Genomic DNA, 18657 nt, shown 5'->3' with positions numbered 1-18657 from the left:
GCAGTATTACTTTAGTGCCTTGTTGCAGTTTTTCCTACTGTATCACAGCCATTAAACTCTGTAACTGTTTTAAAGTCACCATTGGCCTCATGGTGAAATCCCTGAGCGGTTTCCTTCCTTTCGGACAACTGAGTTAGGAAGGACGCCTGTATCTTTGTAGTGACCTGAGTGTGTTGATACAGCATCTAAAGTGTAATTAGTAACTTCACCATGCGCCATGATATTTTTTTTAAACCCAGGAATAGGTGCCCTTCTTTGCAAGGCATTGGAAAACTTCCCTGGACTTTGTGGTTGAATCTGTTTGAAATTCACTGCTCGACTGAGGGACCTTACAGATAATTGTAGGTGTGGGGTACAGAGATGGACATGAAATAATTATGTTAAACACTACTATTGCACACAGAGTGAGTCCATGCAACTTATGTGACTTGTTGAGTACAGTTTTACTCCTAAGCTTATTTAGGGGTTGAATACTTATTGACTCAAGACATTTCAGCTTTTCATGTTTTAATTAATTTGTAAAAATTTCAAAAAAGACAATTCCAATTTGGCATTATGGGGTATGTGTAGGCCAACGACAACATTTTTCAATTTAATACATTTTCAATTCAGGCTGGAACACAGCAAAATGTAGAAAAAGTCAATGCTTTCTGAACGCATCTTTTTGGTTTCAAAAAATATATATATTGTTTTGCCAGCTCCTGTAATAATGACCTGTACACTAGCTTTTGTTTATTGTACAGTAGTAAAATGAGCTCCAAATGAGATCCCAGTGGATATCTGTGGCTTTCCAAATGGAGTTAATCAATAAGCTGCCTAGTGTATCCACACGCCAACTTAACACTAAAGCCAAGCATGTAATAAAAATCAAATACGTATTGTCATTAATATCTATAGTAGATAACCCAACCCAAATACGTATTGTCATTAATATCTATAGTAGATAACCCAACCCAAATACGTATTGTCATTAATATCTATAGTAGATAACCCAACCCAAATACGTATTGTCATTAATATCTATAGTAGATAACCCAACCCAAATACGTATTGTCATTAATATCTATAGTAGATAACCCAACCCAAATACGTATTGTCATTAATATCTATAGTAGATAACCCAACCCAAATGTCTTCCCTCTTTTTGACTTTTGTTTCGGTTACAGCTGCCACACATTGGCTGCGTTTACACATGCAGCCCAATTCTAGGGCTGGGCGATATGGGAAAATATCATATCAGGGTATTTAAAAAGAAATTGGACGGTATTTGATGGTTATTTGATGTTTTTGAATAATAAAAGTTCTAAATTTGCTTCATGAGTAGTGCATGACCCTAAAGTGACAACAGATACATTCTAAGTGATTTCAATGGCCCTTTCTCCATTCTGATTGTTTTATACTGGTCAATGAAACTCCAACCAAAAATACTTTTCAGCATTTTCATACATTTCTGCATTTCTTGCACTAATTTGAGATCATTTCCTCACTGCCACGTAGTGTTGCACGATATGGGCAAACAACCTGGACCTTATTTTGAACGAAATGTTGCGATTTGCCTTGTGCTTTAGAGCAAAACACTTGGGTGAACAGTTGGAATATAATAGTGAGCACTTTGAATACAGGGTTGCCAGGGAGGAGTTGAGACAGGGTAGGAACCAAAGTGTTGACAAGTGTCTCCTAGGGGACCCTATAATCTTTGGCTACATTTAATGTTTTCTCTTAGCTACTTAGCTAACATATTCATGCTTCGTGTATTTCTCTTTGATTTAGAAGATACTGTTTCACAAACAACATGCTGATTTAGGTCTACACCATCACTGGTATTATCAGGCTCTATAGCTAATTACGTTTGCTCTCACTCAGTACATTTATTCACTAGCCAGCTAACTAGCAATTAGCATTAGCGGCTAACAAGCTTTAGGCCCAACTTGCTAAGAAAAGACAAACTAGCTGTTTGCAGATGTAAGAAACACAAACGACTCCTGTTTATTATAGAATGCTAGTGAGTTTATATTAAGAAGAAAAGTGAAAACAGCATCGTTGTCATCAACATTGTTGCATGTGCTACATTGACCATGCAGACAACACAAGTGTTTCGTGGTCGCGGAACAACAAATGCGCTCCTTGAGTGACGGAGCGGTGCTAGGTCTTTGTGGAAAGCAGCGTGGAGAGTGGAGAGAGATGACTCAAGTAGCGAGGTAAACTATAAAAATCGATGTTACACACAGCATATTCCATATAACAAACCAAACGATCAAATATCATTTATAGAAAGTAAAGTAAAAACCCAAACCGGTCCGTGCTTCAATGCCATTATATCGTAAAATACGGTATACCGCCCAGCCCTACCCAATATATAGGGCTGGGCGGATATTTTTTTCACTAATTGTCCTTTAGACCAATCAGATCAGCTCTGAAAAGATCTGATGTGATTGGTAAATGGGCCAATTAGCTCCCGAGTGGCCTCGCGGTCTAAGGCACTGCGTCTCAGTGCTAGAGGCATCACTACAGACACCCTGGTTCGAATCCAGGCTGTACCACAACCGGACGTGATTTGGAGTCTCATAGGGCGGCGCGCAATTGGCCCAGCGTTGTTTAGGGTTTGCCCTGTGTAGGCTGTCATTGTAAATAAGAGTTTGTTTTTAACTGACTTGCCCAGTTAAATAAAGGTTTTTAAAAAAAGATATATTTTAGAAAAAAGATATGAGTTAGGCTGCCTGTATAAACACAGCGCTTGACAGCTAATTAAAACTAAGGCAAACATGGGTTTCAGGTTCATACAGCCTATAATTCTTCATTATCTCCCCACAGCAGGCATTAACCCTGGAGGGGAGGAGAAATTGTTGCCCAATGCCCATCGTTGTCAGCTGCTTTCCCGCTCATTTCTTCTGACGTAAAAGATATATCCTTCTTAATAGGATGGAGGTGTGACCTTTGAGAAAACAGTGAAAAGTCACATTTCTCATCAATCATCGCTTGGGACGGTTGTCATGGGTGACATTACCCTGTAATGTTCAAAACAGCAGTGATTGTCTTCATCTATGGAACTTATATGTTTGTCTTTATCTATAGGACTTTGTCTTCACATAGAGAATGCATACAGAGCTTTAAATCAGCTGTCAGTTTTGGCCTCTAGATATTTGATTAACAAACACATTGTGCATCACTCAACCAACAATCCTCTAAACAGCCGGCACTACAGATGTAGGGTCATAATTTGATCAGCCTGGTGCAGGAGAATGTTCCTGCAATGCAGGAATTGTAAAACTTGTAGTGTATTTGCGGTTTAAAAAAGCTTCTGAAGTTTGTAAATTCCACTTTGAAATTTCAGACTTGATTCACTTACAAAAAATGTATCAAGCCCTACAAAAATGGTCCTTTAATTATAATCCACATAATAATTCACATTTCCATTTGCTGCAGGATTATTTGTAGCTTAGAATTCTGAACAATATATATCTATTTATTTTTTTATTATCTGTGAAAGTATTAAAATCGACAGAGAACCTTTTCATAAAAATGTTGCTCAAAACCATAATAAACTTATCTCTTGCAGGTGCTGGCATTGTGGCCAAGAAGAAAGATATGCTTTTTGATCAAGAAGAAACAACATAGGTAAGTCTTGATCTTCCTTGTTTCTTGTTTTACCATCTGAATATAATGCTTGATGCCAGCCTTGCCAGGGGTCCCCAAAATGTTTTGGCCCACAACCCCAGTTTGTATCTGAAAATTCTCGCAACCCCAACCATGTGAAAAAAAAATTATGTAATTAACAGCCAATGCTTACTTTTACTTTTTAACAAAAAAATGTTTAACAGCCAATCATACTGTATACTTTTAATGTGGGCCTATGACAGTCAATTGCAAATTAGTCACAGAATTTATCTTATCTCACCACCACTAAGAGATGGGTGTGTTTGATGCATGTCACGTCGGAGCTTCTCAGAGGCAGTGCGCCTCATCTCTCCTGTCACATCCAACCTCGATCAATATTTTTTTAATGCAGACGGGAGCACTGAATCAGCGTACGATGAGTTTTAGTTCTTGGAGGGAGACAGCACAGTATTCCCTTTTGAGTCAAGAACTCCTCCATAGTCACCCGTAAATGCGTTGGCTGCAACGTTCAGTCACTTGACAGCTCGATCAGCTGTTCGATTTCACTTACCGGCATGTCAACTAAGCCAGGATCACAGTGAAACAGATTTGGTCAATCATCTGTCACATTTTTGGGGTATTTCCTCTGCATGCCCGCGTTCAGTTCAGTAAGTCTGTTACATAGGCAAGGAGACACTTATTTTTACACAAAGTCTCTTTTTTACATCCATTGCGAATGACAACAGTTCCTCTCTGAATTAAAAAAAATATTTCCAAAACTCCCCCTCGATAACCACCAAGCCTCATTGTGAAATTGAACACTGTCATGCTCTGATCACATATCTCCACGTAGTTTTGCGAACAGGTGTGAGCAATGTAGTTTACAGTCAACGTTACCTGCTGCTTTTCTCAGAGTTCTGCACTCAGCTATTTTGCCGCCAGTTGCTCTTGGTTTATTCATTATAGCTCAGTGGGTGTATCATACAATGCGTCCATATGGCAGAGATGGACACATTCATAACTAGAGTGCAGAGGCCTGCCCGCCGTCCCACCATAGATGGAGCCCCATCTGTGCAAAAGCCCACCATTCAATCCCATTGAATCTGTTTTTCGTCAATACAGCCACGCAGCACACTAAAAATCCCCTGTGCCGTTGAATGCTTGAGAATCGTGAGACGGAACAATATGTCCTTGAGAATAACATCCCCCGACGTGTGGCGAACAAAAGTCAATGCATGGGCATGAGGTGGGGAGTTTTTGAGTCGTTCAGTAGAAATTTCCTCTTGATTTCTAGTTATAGCCTAAATTCTTTGTTTCATAGTGTTATTTGACAAAGGTATTGATGTGAGTTTCTGTACCTCTGCCTGCTTCTCCACGCATGGTTTTCACCATATCAATTGCGGCCAGTAATATCAAAGTCTCTGCAGTAGTGTGTGGTTTCCTATCATAGTGGGCCTAGCCATTTACCATGGGAATGATTCAGGTGCAACGGTCAAGTGCGGCCTTTTCCCACAATCTAAGGGCGCTCTCTGGTTGAATTTTTACTTTTAGATTTTTAAGGTTAACCACATTACAATGATTTTGAGAGACAAAGACTATATTTTAATATATATTTTTTTTTTTACCAGGATTTTGGAAATTCTTCCACGACCCCAATTTTCATATCAGGCGACCCCACGTGGGGTCGCAATCCCTCGTTTCGGAACCGCTGGGTTATGCTCATGTCATTGTTTGAACTCCATCCAAGATGTCTCATTGTTTATCTAGAATTGTATCATATTTTATAAATCCTTATGTATATGACCGCTGGTGGAGCGAAATCAAGAGCCAGGGCTCTCCGAATCTGTCTACTAAGCTGTATGGTAAGACCTCAATTGTCAGCAACAATAGACATCCAGCACCAACCTGTTGTTTCCCCTGTGAAAGATAATGGAGTGATGGGTTCGTCCCTCATCACAGAGGACAAGTGACCTTGAATGGTGAGGGCGGGTGGCCAGGCACGAGACAAGTGGACTGGAAGAGGGGACGTTGAGGAGAGTGTGAATTCAGATATAGTAAGAGCAGTAGACCACCTCTACTTCTCACTCTGGCGGTTTGGAGTGCTCCGAGCACATTGCTGGACCTGTGTTAATGATGTCCTATTGCTTATATCTGTGGCATACAAGTGTGCATTTTTTTGCCCAGTGCTAAAACTTAGCCCAGGGTTAACAAATGCTTGTGTGAACACAGGCTAAGCTAGCCTAGGGCCAGTCTAGCCTGGGGCTAAGTACAATGTAGTGTGAAAAGGCCTTTTAATTGAATTCTCAAGTGTCACGGAAACACCTATGAACATGATGCAAACGTTATCCTGAAAACTCTCATGTTCTGGGAAGATATACTGAAAACACACATACAGGTATATTCTGAAGACATAGAAAAAAAGAAACATATCCATTAGGGCTCACGGTGGTTGGTCTGTGCTATCTAACCCTTCACAGGGTCAAAGTTCAGTAAAGATTTAGACACTAGCTATAGGAGGAATAGTACTGTGCTCTGAGCTGTTCGCAGCACCATTCTATACAGTGCGGGCAGGGCTGCTATACAACATAAAACGATGTAGATTGCTCCTTTTTAACACACATTAATATTCATGGTGAATTGATGGACTTTGCCATTTAGATTGAGCGGGGCCGTAAAGGTGTCTAAGTAAGCAGGTCGTAAATATATTGCTAAAAAAAATTCCACAAAATCTGTCAGCTGCCACCACTGCATTTATAGAAGTGCTGCTGCCTTGTAATGGGGGACCTTGGGTGTCCTTCCACTTCACTTGTAATTAGTTCTATTAGTGCAAGTTCCCCGGAACGGCTCCTGGCCCTGTATGCCTTGGGTCGCTCGGGGTACCACTGACTGGCAGCTCAGGCAGGTGGTAGTAATCTCCAGTAATCACCTTCTCACAGTTTCTCTGGAAACAGCAGATATAATGACTTTGGACTTTTCAAAACTTCAGACAAACATTTTTTTTTTATACACTCGCTCCAGCGTTGCCATGACTGAAGTGAATAGTCGTCTGGGTTTTTTGGCGTACTCCTGCTCTTACCTGAGGATTCAAAGACTCAGACAGAGTCCTGTTGGCTGGTCGTATTTTAAAGACGCTGTAAATAAATGTGGATCTTTCCAAATGATCTCTCCTGAGGAGCGTGTAAGAAGCAGGTTTTAAAGATATTCCCCTGACCCCGAAAAAGGACGGAACACAGCAAAACGTAACAGATGAATGACACTTACAGATCTAGGATCTTAATTTGAGCCAGTTTGCTACACCAGGAAATTGTTATGTGGATTATAATTAATGGTATTGTAGGGCTTGATAAATGTGTTTTGTTAGGGAAAATCAAGTCTAACATTTTAAAGTGGAAATTACAGTAACAAAAGAGTGATCAAATTAAGATTCTACATCTGTACTCACACCTACCCTCACCTTCATATCCATTGTGAAATTTCCTTTGTCCCTTTTATTATGCTTGATATGCAGCCACGAATCACGCTAGTTTTACTGTAGGCTGTCACCGAATGTACACAAATTTCATAACATACGGTACATATGAACTCCGAACACATTGTCAGTGGAGACCAAGGCAAAAATAAGTCACAACTTACACACAACTCCACAGTAACTTTGTAGTGACATTTGGAAGCAGTGTGTGTGTGTGTGTGTGTGTGCGCCTGCTGTAGCCAGCTCCTGCCTCAAGGGCACCTAACTGCCACAGGAGAAGGAGCAATTAGCACAGTTCTAATGGACCACAGAGCCAGAGCCCGCCTCGCAATCCTCCACAGGCGTCATCTCTCTCCAGCAGACCTACACTAAGACACAGGTTGAAGCTCCGGGACACAAGGTGTTACTTGGAATGTGAAGAAAGAAATGTAGCCAACAACCAAACCACATTTTGGTGTGTACGGGAATGGCAGTGGGTGAAAGTTGAACCACGAGAGTTGTTGAGTACGAGAGCGAGAGAGATACAGGAATCTGTGGACAGGTGGCCGGCGATGAGGGCCCCTGATACAGATGAGGGACTCTAAGCCCTGATCAGACCCTGATACCGTGATGGGATTTCAAGACCTTGATGTCTTCGGACCACTGTGGAGATTTGTAGTCTTAAGTACTGTACCGTATATGGGTGTTAACTTCACGTATAGACACAGTGTTCAATCACTACTGTCCCTCCTACAGCGTAATAGCTTTGCACACAGCATTGTGTCTACATACTGTCATTGGGCTAAATACCCTTTATTAGGGATGTGGTATTATCCAATGACACAGTAGTAGCATATTTGTCACCACTTAACATACTGAGCGGTTTTACTTGGGGTCTGTCTTTGAGGCGAAGCATTGTCAGCACCATGGAGAGCTCCAACACGCACTCTTTGCTCCTGCCCTATGGCAAGTCTCACCTAACACCATGGGTCAAAAGAAATGGCAGCGGTTACATGCTGGTGGTTCTGTACAGTAGCTACACATATTGAATTGTATTCTGTGTCCATTGAACTTGAGATGGACTGAATCCTTTGTGAAGCAAAATGACATATTGTTGAACAGCTGCCATTTTTTTTTTGTTTGTTGCTGTGGGTCTTTTGAAATGGAGAGTTGAGGGCTAAACGTATAGCGCAAAAGGCCCGAACATATGTATTTCATTAGCCTCAGGCTGTGATAAAGGGCCTGTGTGATCATATGGAATATATTCATATCAGTGTTTTTACACCTTTCAAGCATGAATCCACTAGCTTCTATGAGGGTGGATTGGTTTCTGTGTTAATTGAAAATGTGACATTTCAGTATGTACATATACATTAGAAATGTGTACATATATCCATTACTACAGGGATATTTGCATATTAGGTCCACACATTGCCTTATTATGTGAGGCAACAGTGCATCTAGAACCCTGTGTGTTCATCTGCAAGGGGGAAAGCCATTGCAGAGAGGAGCTTTTAAAAGCTGGTACAAATGACCTACTAGTCTACCATTATTGCCATTCTCGCTTTCCAAATAACACATTCATTACTGCTGGCACAACAAACCCAGGCAGTCCAATTGAAGACGTCATTGAGGCCTGTATAATTTCAATAACCATGAGAAGAGTACATTTCGTCTCTGCGTTGGGCAAAGTCTGTCAAATCTTTATTGCCTGTCTGTAGATTGGCTCCTATAGTCTCTCTCTCTTGCTCTCACTCAATTCAATTTGCTGTATTGGCATGATGTAACAATGTGCATTTTGCCAAAGCTTATTTAGGATATTTACAAGATAAAAATGAGAATCAAAATTGTCAACGGGACAACAGTAACAACAATAACCAAGGGTCAAAATAACCATACATTCAACAATAACAATAAGCATGCAGTAGAGGACATGTGCAGGTTGATTGGTCTGTCAGACACTGTCCCTCAATTTATGGCAGTCAGCAATGTAGGGCGCTGCCAACCCTCAGCTCTCTGTGTCCTCCCCCAACAGGACGAGTAGCCTATTCTCATCAGAGAGGTCTTTGAAACCTTGAATAAGGGTTTGAAATTTAGGGAAATGACATTCTCCAATTGTTTTATATTTTTGACATTTTGTCAGGAAATGCAGCTCCGTCTCAGGTTCTGCTGTTGTGCAGTGGTTGCACAGCCTTTCCTCTACAGGGAGCCAGGTTTTCCTGTGTCTACCCTTCTCAATGACAAGGCTGTGCTCACTGAGCCTGTACGTTGTCAAGGTTTTTCTAAGGTTTTGATCAGTAACCATGGTCAAATATTTAGCCACGGTGTACTGTCGATTTAGGGCCAGATAGCACTGCATTTTGCTTTGTGCTTGTGTTTCCCAATAAGCAATGTAGTTTTGTTTTGACTGTGTTGTAATTTGGTTTATTCTGATTTAATTGGATGTTCTGGTCCTGAGGCTTCAGTTTGTTAGTAGAACAGGTTTGTGAACTCAGCCCCAGGACCAGCTGGATGAGGGGACTCTTTTCTTTGCTCAGCCCTTGGCATTGCAGGGCTTGGTAATGATATGAGAGGGGGTCACTGTATTTTAGATGTTTCCAAAACTTAATTGCTCTTTTTAGAGTTTTTATTATTAGTGGATATTGGCCTAATTCTGCTCTATATGCTCTCTCTCTCGCTCTCTCTCTCTCTCGCTCTCTCTCTCTCTTGCGCTTTCTCTCTCTCTCTCTTGCGCTCTCTCTCTTGCGCTTTCTCTCTCTCTCTCTTGCGCTTTCTCTCTCTCTCTCTTGCGCTTTCTCTCTCTCTCTCTTGCGCTCTCGCTCTCTCTCTCTTGCGCTCTCGCTCTATCTCTCTTGCGCTCTCGCTCTATCTCTCTCTCGCTCTCTCGCTCTCTCGCTCTCTCGCTCTCTCGCTCTCTCGCTCTCTCGCTCTCTCGCTCTCTCGCTCTCTCGCTCTCTTTCTCTCGCTCTCTTTCTATCTCGCTATCTCGCCCTCGCTATCTCGCTATTGCTCTTTCTCTCTCGCTTGCTCTCGATATTGCTCTCTCTCTCTCGCTTGCTCTCGCTATCTTGCTCTCGCTCGCTCTCTCGCTCTCTCTCGCGCTTTCTCTAGCTCTCTAGCTCGCTCGCTCTCTCGCTCTCTAGCTTGCTCTCTCGCTTGCTCTCTCGTTCTTTCGCTCGCTCTCTCGCTCTTGCTCTCTTTCTCTCTCTCTTGCTCTCTCGTGCTCGCTCGCTCTCTCGCGCTCTCTTGCTCGCTCGCTCTCTCGCGCTCTCTCGCTCGCTCTCTCTCTCTAGCTCTCTCGCTCGCTCTCTCTCTCTAGCTCTCTCGCTCGCTCTCTCTCTAGCTCTCTCGCTCACTCTCTCTCTCTAGCTCTCTCTCTCTAGCTCTCTCTCTCTCTCTCTAGCTCTCTCTCTCTAGCTCTCTCTCTTTAGCTCTCTCTCTCTAGCTCGCTCGCTCGCTCTCTCTCTCTAGCTCTCTCGCTCACTCTCTCGCTCTAGCTCTCTCTCTCTAGCTCTCTCTCTCTAGCTCTCTCTCTCTAGCTCTCTCTCTCTCTCTCTAGCTCTCTCTCTCTAGCTCTCTCTCTCTAGCTCTCTCTCTCTAGCTCTCTCTCTCTAGCTCTCTCTCTCTAGCTCTCTCGCTCGCTCTCTCTCTCTAGCTCTCTCTCTCTAGCTCTCTCTAGCTCTCTCTCTCTAGCTCTCTCGCACTCTTTCTCTCTTGCTCTCTCGCACTCTTTCTCTCTTGCTCTCTCGCTCTCTCGCTTGCTCTCTCGCTCTCTCGCTTGCTCTCTCGCTCTCTCGCTTGCTCTCTCGCTCTCTCGCTTGCTCTCTCTCTCGCTCGCTCGCTCTCTCTCTCTCTCTCGCTCGCTCGCTCTCTCTCTCTCTCGCTCGCTCGCGCTCTCTCTCGCTCGCTCGCGCTCTCTCTCGCTCGCTCGCGCTCTCTCTCGCTCGCTCGCTCTCTCTCTCTCTCGCTCGCTCGCTCGCTCGCGCTCTCTCTCGCTCGCTCGCGCTCTCTCTCGCTCGCTTGCTCTCTCTCGCTCGCTTGCTCTCTCTCGCTCGCTTTCTCGCTCTCTTTCGCTTTCTCGCTCTCTCTCGCTTTCTCTCTCTTGCTCTCTCTTTTCTCCTGCTCTGTATCTCGCTCTCTTGCTCGCTCTCTTGCTTTCTCTCTTGCTCGCTCTCTTGCTTTCTCTCTTGCTCGCTCTCTTGCTCTCTGTCTCTCTGTCTGTGTGTTGAAGGCTCTCTTATTGTTGGCACATTGCCATCGGGATAGAATTGTAATGTGTCAAGTTCCCATAAATAAGACTGGAAGGTTGTTTATTTTGCTTTACCTTTTATTGATGTGTATGTTATATGGTTTCGGTCTGCTGGTCTGCTGATTTGCTAAGGTAATAGAGGCACCTGCATCTTAGATTGGAATTACCTTCACAAAACTCCTTTCATTTTGTTAATACTACAGTAAACATCTGAAGTTGTAAATTCATGTTGTCATGCTCCAGAGGGTAATTTTCAAGTCCGAGAGTTTTAAAAAAAAAAAAATGGTTGAATTGATCTTCCCAGGTGTGTACAATAAATCATATATCAGGATTAATTAAATAACAATCTGACACTCACTAGCAGTTCTGGGGGGCCCGGGGCCCCTGTGACAACAATTTTGGACCCCCTTGTGGCCCCCCCTAAATGTGGAGTATGAAATAATTTTTACATAACACATTTTTGCTATCGTTCTTTTTTTACATCCGTTATTAGACAGTGGCAACGATGATGATTATGAACATGGTCTTTTGCCTGCAATGCAGTGAAGAAAACGATATGACAACAATAACGTCTAATGTAACTGGCCCCTCTAACAGTACAACTGGCCCCAGCTTGGCCCCCCCCCCAGTTGAAATGGTCTAGAACCCCCACTGCTGACACTGTAGGAAACAAACATCTGCTTTCCAAATGGGAGTCAACAAAGTGTGGAGTTTACCAAATGAATGATAAGCATTTTACAAATCTGTAATATCTATGATGTCAGTTCCCTCATAATCATTGGGACTACTATTGCACCACAGACTGCGTTATCTTCTTTTTTTATTGCCTTGTGACTGAGACATCCTACATTTTAAGTGTCATTTGAAATGAATACCAACCATGCTCTATTCCCCCCCTGTAATCCTGTCCATCAGTAACTACATCATTCACACAAAGGAAATACATCACCTTTGTGTCATTGCTTGACTTTATCACAGTTGATTTGAAGGCCGCTTACTACTGGTGCTGGTATTTCTGAATACCCTGGCTCAACAGAATTTGATGTAATCCTACTCACTGAACAGATGGACAGATAGGTAAAGCCACTGAGCTATAATTGCACTATTACCCCCCCCCCCCCCCCTACGCAATTTGGCAAGCGTAGCCCATAGGTGTAGGCTTCAGTACTGTACTCACGCAATAGTCAACCGTCTCTTGGCATTACAAAAACATGAAACACATTGAGGAGTCATGCTCATGCTTGGTTGGAGCCTGCGGGGAATTCTCTGTCTGGTCTGCCCATAGTGCGCTGCAGTGGCGGTTCTAGACCATTTCAACTTGGGGGGCCAAGCTGGGGCCAGTTGTACTGTTAGAGGGGCCAGTTATATTAGACGTTATTGTTCTCATATTGTTTTCTTCACTGCAATAAAAGACCATGTTCATAATCATTAGTGTTCCGCGTTGCCACTGTCTAATAACGGATGTAAAAATTATTTCATAGTCCACATTTAGGGGGGCCACAAGGGGGTCCAAAATTGTTGTCACAGGGGCACTGCCCAACCCCCCCCCCCCCCCCCCCAGAACCGCCCCTGGTGCGCTGTCCGCAGCAGGGCGCATGTAGCGTATTCTGCGCATATAATCTTAGTGTGCCTTTTGTGTCCTAATTAGATTACGGCGTTCTAGTGCTGGTGTGAATGCATGGCTTCAAGGGACATTTGCTCTGTTAGCAGCGACGCTCAGATTAATACATAGAGCACCGCAAGGGGAATACTGTTTAGGCACTCAAGTAGTCGAAGTCATCAATTCATTCGAGCAAATTCCACACGGGCTACTTTTCCATTTCTCGTGGGAGGCGTGTGTGATTTCTGGCTCTGAAAGTCACTCTAGAACGGGAAAGCAAAGAAGACAGAGGGTGGCAGAGTTCCTGATGATGTTCAGGGATGCGTTTTGCCCTAAGAAGCACTATCTGAACGGGATTTACATGGCTTTAGAGCTAATATGGTAAGACTTTTTCTGCCAATTACTGTTTGAGAAGAAAAGCTTGTTTGAAAAAACATGCGTTCTTAGGATCTTCCAGAATAAAGCGCCAGTCCTATTGCACCGTCCTACTGAAGTCAGTGTATTTTTATCTCAGACTGGTTGCCACTATTTGTCCATTTCATAGATTGGTCATCCTGGGTGAACGATTCCTTGCGCTATGACCTAGTTATTATTTGCTGGGGATACTGTTAGCGTGTTATTGAACACATACAAACGTGTGTAGCCGGTTTTCCTCGACATGACACCACATATGCTACGTGAATGTAGTTATCCCATACCTGCAAAACTAAATGGAATTCGTTAAAATATGACTCTTTTTTTCAACACTCACTTGAATGAAAGCTTTACAATACTGTAGTTCTCTATATCGAGTTTACATTTACACTATCCCGTCGTACATCAAGCACGCAGGATTATGCAACGGGTCATCCAATTACTGTGAACATTCTTAACAATCTGTTGCCTTGTCTTTGTAGATGTAAGATAGAAAGTAGCCTAGCTGCAAAAGAAAGCGTCCCAAAATGATATGTGAAAAGGAGGGGTAGCCTACAGCGTAAAAAAAAGAGAGAAAAAAGGCAACGTTTAATTGCCAATGCTTCCCGAATTCTGTGTCTGTTTTTTAGCAGGAGCAAAATAATAGACACTCACATTTGGATGTCTTATGAGGAATATGAATATTCTCCCTGCAGCATTTCCCCAGTGTTCATAGAAAGAATCAAAGATATTCGGCGCGGATGCCTTATTATGTAGCATTATGTCAGACTTTCGTCAAAGCAGTTCAAACTGAAGGGGTGCAGTGACCCTTCTTCCCGCCGTACCACCTGCCATATCTACCATATCCTGTTAAGCCAAGCCCTGTGGACAAGGAAGGCTTTCTCTTTAGGCTCCCACTACCTGGATTTACATTAACATGTATAAGCTTATGTGCATTTCCTTTTAGACTAGCCTCATTTTCCAATCCATAACACCCTCTAGCTACTGTATGCATAATGTCAGTATTAATATGAGTGAACTCATGATTAGCCTGCATAAGTTGTGTACCTAACTGTATGTTATGAACTCATATGACCTCAAGTGTCAGCCTGCACACACAGCCCAGTAGTAGACCTCATCCATCGAGGTTCAAAAACGGTTGGGTTCAAACTTCTGTTATCAATGGTCCACATGCTGAACTACAAGAGTTCTCCAATTTCTTAAGCCTGACCTCTGGCTGTTAGTGATGGTACCCTTCTCCAAGTATAAGATAAAAATGGCAAACATCAAATTCACTTCTGGTGTTTAGCCAGGTCATCGTGTTTACCATTTCAGATGTGTACACATTGCCATGGGCTCATCACTGATCTCAGTGAGTCAAAAAGTCAGGACACTTCCTGGTCAGGGTCAACAAGCCGCTCTTAGCATTTAACTGTTTCCTGATACTCGTTGAATTGCATTTCTGTCCCTCATTCAGTTGTCTCGTCTGTTTCTATCCAGTAGTATAGAGAGAGTGAATTGTAGAGCAGTTCAGCACTTGACTGTATCCATTTTTACATTTAGATAAAATTACTATATTTTTCAAAAAGCCTTAATTCAATTTTGGATCATACACATAGTCATACTGGTTGCCAATAGCTTGTTAAGCTTTTTCTCTCTGTCATTAAGGACAATGGGTAATTGGATTCAGCCTGCTTTCAGGCCCTGCATTTAATGCTCTTTAAGTCTGGAGCCCCCCTATCAAATGAGGTTTCTTTAATTAGCTGTCCAGGGATGTTTGTCGCAACCATCCATCATTGGTCTAGGTGGCAATCTGTTGCCAGTAGCAGTGAAGAAAACAGGGAGAAATATACAAAAGCGGGGATTCATTGAATAAGCTTGTCATTTAAAACAAATAGTCTTTGCTGTGTCTGTCTCCATTCTCCCCCAACCTGCATGGAGTCATTTCACTTCCATCCAGAGGACGGAAGGGAAGAACAGAACACTGACGGAGAGGTTTGACCTCTATCATGGAGGTTGAACGCTAGACCTTCAAACAGAGTATGTGAATGAGAGTCTGTGTTTTGTTTTAAAGGGCTCCAAAACTCAGTTAAGGCTTTCGCCTTTGTCTTCTCTACACTTTATGAGTTTTGCTTGGAGTTTATTATTGAGAGCCCATTTTCTTAAAACACACCAAAATAACCAAATATTCTTCTGGAAGCAGTTAGCTTTGAAAGTTTGTCACGTCCTGACCAGTATAAGGGGATATTTGTTATTGTAGTTTGGTCAGGACGTGGCAGGGGGTGTTTGTTTAGAGTGTTTCGGGGTTTCTTGGGTTATGTTCTTGTTAGTCTATTTCTATGTTAGTTCTAGTATGTCTATTTCTATGTGGTGTTTGTTGGGTTGACCTTCAATTGGAAGCAGCTGCTCTTAGTTGCTTCTAATTGAAGGTCCTATTTAAGAGGGGTGTTTTTTCTATGGGATTTTGTGGGTAGTTGTTCCTTGTAAGCCTTACAGGACTGTTTATCGTCGTTGTTTTTGTTTTGTTTTTCCTTCTTTTTGCCTAATAGAAAGAAGATGAATATACACATTCCCGCTGCATTTTGGTCAAGTCCCTACGACACCCGTGACAAAGTTGTTTTATACGATGGCGGGCTCACAGATTGTTCTTCCTCTGCTCATATTAGATCAAGTCTGTTAGGAGGACACCCATCTAAAACAATCCATATTTTTTTTAAGTGCTCAAGCTGCCAAACTTTGTCTCACCAGCCGACTCTGCACGTGATACTGAAAACATAGTGCTGGGTACTGTCAATGGTGCCTAAAGGGATGGCGGTAATGGGACAGCTGTCCAAGGTGCTGAATAGCACTGGTGCAGTTGGGGCTGCTGATAGTACTGGAGATATACTGTTGCTATTGAGGCTGCTATTATGGTACACGGTGTTGACTAGTAATGGTGCTATCGTTATAGATCAGGGGTGGGCAAACTTTTTGGCTCAAGGGCCACATCGGGATTTTGAAATTCAACGGAGGGCCGCATTTTTGGGCGGACCAATTGTTTGTTAAAATCAATTTGCGGGGACCCCCGAGTGGTGCAGCGTTCTAAGGCACTGCATCGCAGTGCTTGAGGTGTCACTACAGACCTGGGTTCGATCCCAGGCTGTGTCACAGCTGGCAGTGACTGGGAGACCCATGAGGCAGTGCACAATTGGCCCAGCGATGTCCGGGTTAAGAGAGGGTTTGGCAGGCCGTGACTTCCTTGTCCCATCAAGCTCTAGTGACTTCTGTGGCGGGCATGCTGACACGCCGCCGGGTGTATGGCGTTTCTTCCGACACATTGGTGCGGCTGGCTTCCGGGTTAAGTGGGCATTGTGTCAAGAAGCAGTGCGGCTTGGCTGGGTCGTGTTCCATTTTTTGATAACGGATTTAATGGTTCTCCGGGGGGTCTTCAAAGTTTCAGATATTTTTTTATAACCCAACCCTGATCTGTACTTCTCCACAACTTTGTCCCTGACCTGTTTGGAGAGCTCCTTGGTCTCCATGGTGCCGCTTGATTGGTGGTGCCCCTTGCTTGGTGGTGTTGCAGACTCTGGGGCCTTTCAGAACAGGTGTGTTTGTGTGTCGTATGTATGTATGTGTGTGTGTGTGTGTATATATATATATATATATATATATATATATATATATGTATATATATATATATATATATATATATATATATATATATATATATATATATATATATATATATATATATATATATATATATATATATATATATATATATAATTAGCAAGACACCCCCAATAAAGGAGTGGTTCTGCAGGTGGGGACCACAGACCACTTCTCAGTTCCTATGCTTCCTGGCTGATGTTTTGGTCAATTTTGAATGCTGGCGGTGCTTTCACTCTAGTGGTAGCATGAGACGGAGTCTACAACCCACACAAGTGGCTCAGGTAGTGCAGCTCATCCAGGATGGCACATCAATGCGAGCTGTGGCAAGAAGGTTTGCTGTGTCTGTCAGCGTAGTGTCCAGAGCATGGAGGCGCTACCAGGAGACAGGCCAGTACATCAGGAGACGTGGAGGAGGCCGTAGGAGGGCAACAACCCAGCAGCAGGACCGCTACCTCCGCCTTTGTGCAAGGAAGAGCAGGAGAAGCACTGCCAGAGCCCTGCAAAATGACCTCCAGCAGGCCACAAATGTGCATGTCTGCTCAAACGGTCAGAAACAGACTCCATGAGGGTGGTATGAGGGCCCGACGTCCACAGGTGGGGGTTGTGCTTACAGCCCAACTCCGTGCAGGACGTTTGGCATTTGCCAGAGTAAACCAAGATTGGCAAATTTGCCACTGGCGCCCTGTGCTCTTCACAGATGAAAGCAGGTTCACACTGAACACGTGACAGATGTAACAGAGTCTGGAGACGCCGTGGAGAACGTTCTGCTGCCTGCAACATCCTCCAGCATGACCGGTTTGGCGGTGGGTCAGTCATGGTGTGGGGTGGCATTTCTTTGGGGGGCCGCACAGCCCTCCATGTGCTCGCCAGAGGTAGCCTGACTGCCATTAGGTACCGAGATGAGATCCTCAGACCCCTTGTGAGACCATATGCTGGTGCGGTTGGCCCTGGGTTCCTCCTAATGCAAGACAATGCTAGACCTCATGTGGCTGGAGTGTGTCAGCAGTTCCTGCAAAAGGAAGGCATTGATGCTATGGACTAGCCCGCCCGTTCCCCAGACCTGAATCCAATTGAGCACATCTGGGACATCATGTCTCGCTCCATCCACCAACGCCACATTGCACCACAGACTGTCCAGGAGTTGGCGGATGCTTTAGTCCAGGTCTGGGAGAAGATCCCTCAGGAGACCATCCGCCACCTCATCAGGAGCATGCCCAGGCGTTGTAGGGAGGTCATACAGGCACGTGGAGGCCACACACACTACTGAGCCTCATTTTGACTTGTTTTAAGGACATTACATCAAAGTTGGATCAGCCTGTAGTGTGGTTTTCCACTTTCATTTTGAGTGTGACTCCAAATCCAGACCTCCATGGGTTGATAAATTGGATTTCCATTGATTATTTTTGTGTGATTTTGTTGTCAGCACACTCAACTATGTAAAGAAAAAAGTATTTAATAAGATTATTTCTTTCATTCAGATCTAGGATGTGTTGTTTAAGTGTTCCCTTTATTTTTTGGAGCAGTATGTATGTATGTATATATATATATGTATATGTATATGTATATGTATATGTGTGTGTGTGTGTGTGTGTGTGTATACTGAGATCATGTGAAACTTAGATTGCACACAAGTGGACTTCATTTAACTAATTATGTGACTTCTGAAGGTAATTGGATAAACCAGATCTTATTTAGGGGCTTCATAGCAAAGGGGGTAAA

General features: G+C 43.4%; 1 protein-coding gene across 1 annotated transcript in view; it reads left to right on the top strand.

Annotated features, from left to right (window-relative positions):
• The window catches only part of LOC115201174 (protocadherin-15), a gene marked incomplete in the record, with an annotated part of 207797 nt that overhangs the window by 21857 nt on the left and 167283 nt on the right, over positions 1-18657 (top strand). The window contains 1 exon segment of the mRNA XM_029764542.1: positions 3557-3615.

This window comes from Salmo trutta, chromosome 10 (genome assembly GCF_901001165.1).
Source record: "Salmo trutta chromosome 10, fSalTru1.1, whole genome shotgun sequence".
NCBI classification, from domain to species: domain Eukaryota; kingdom Metazoa; phylum Chordata; class Actinopteri; order Salmoniformes; family Salmonidae; genus Salmo; species Salmo trutta.
Note: the sequence above shows the minus strand (reverse complement) of the source record. Positions and strands in the feature narration are given on the sequence as shown.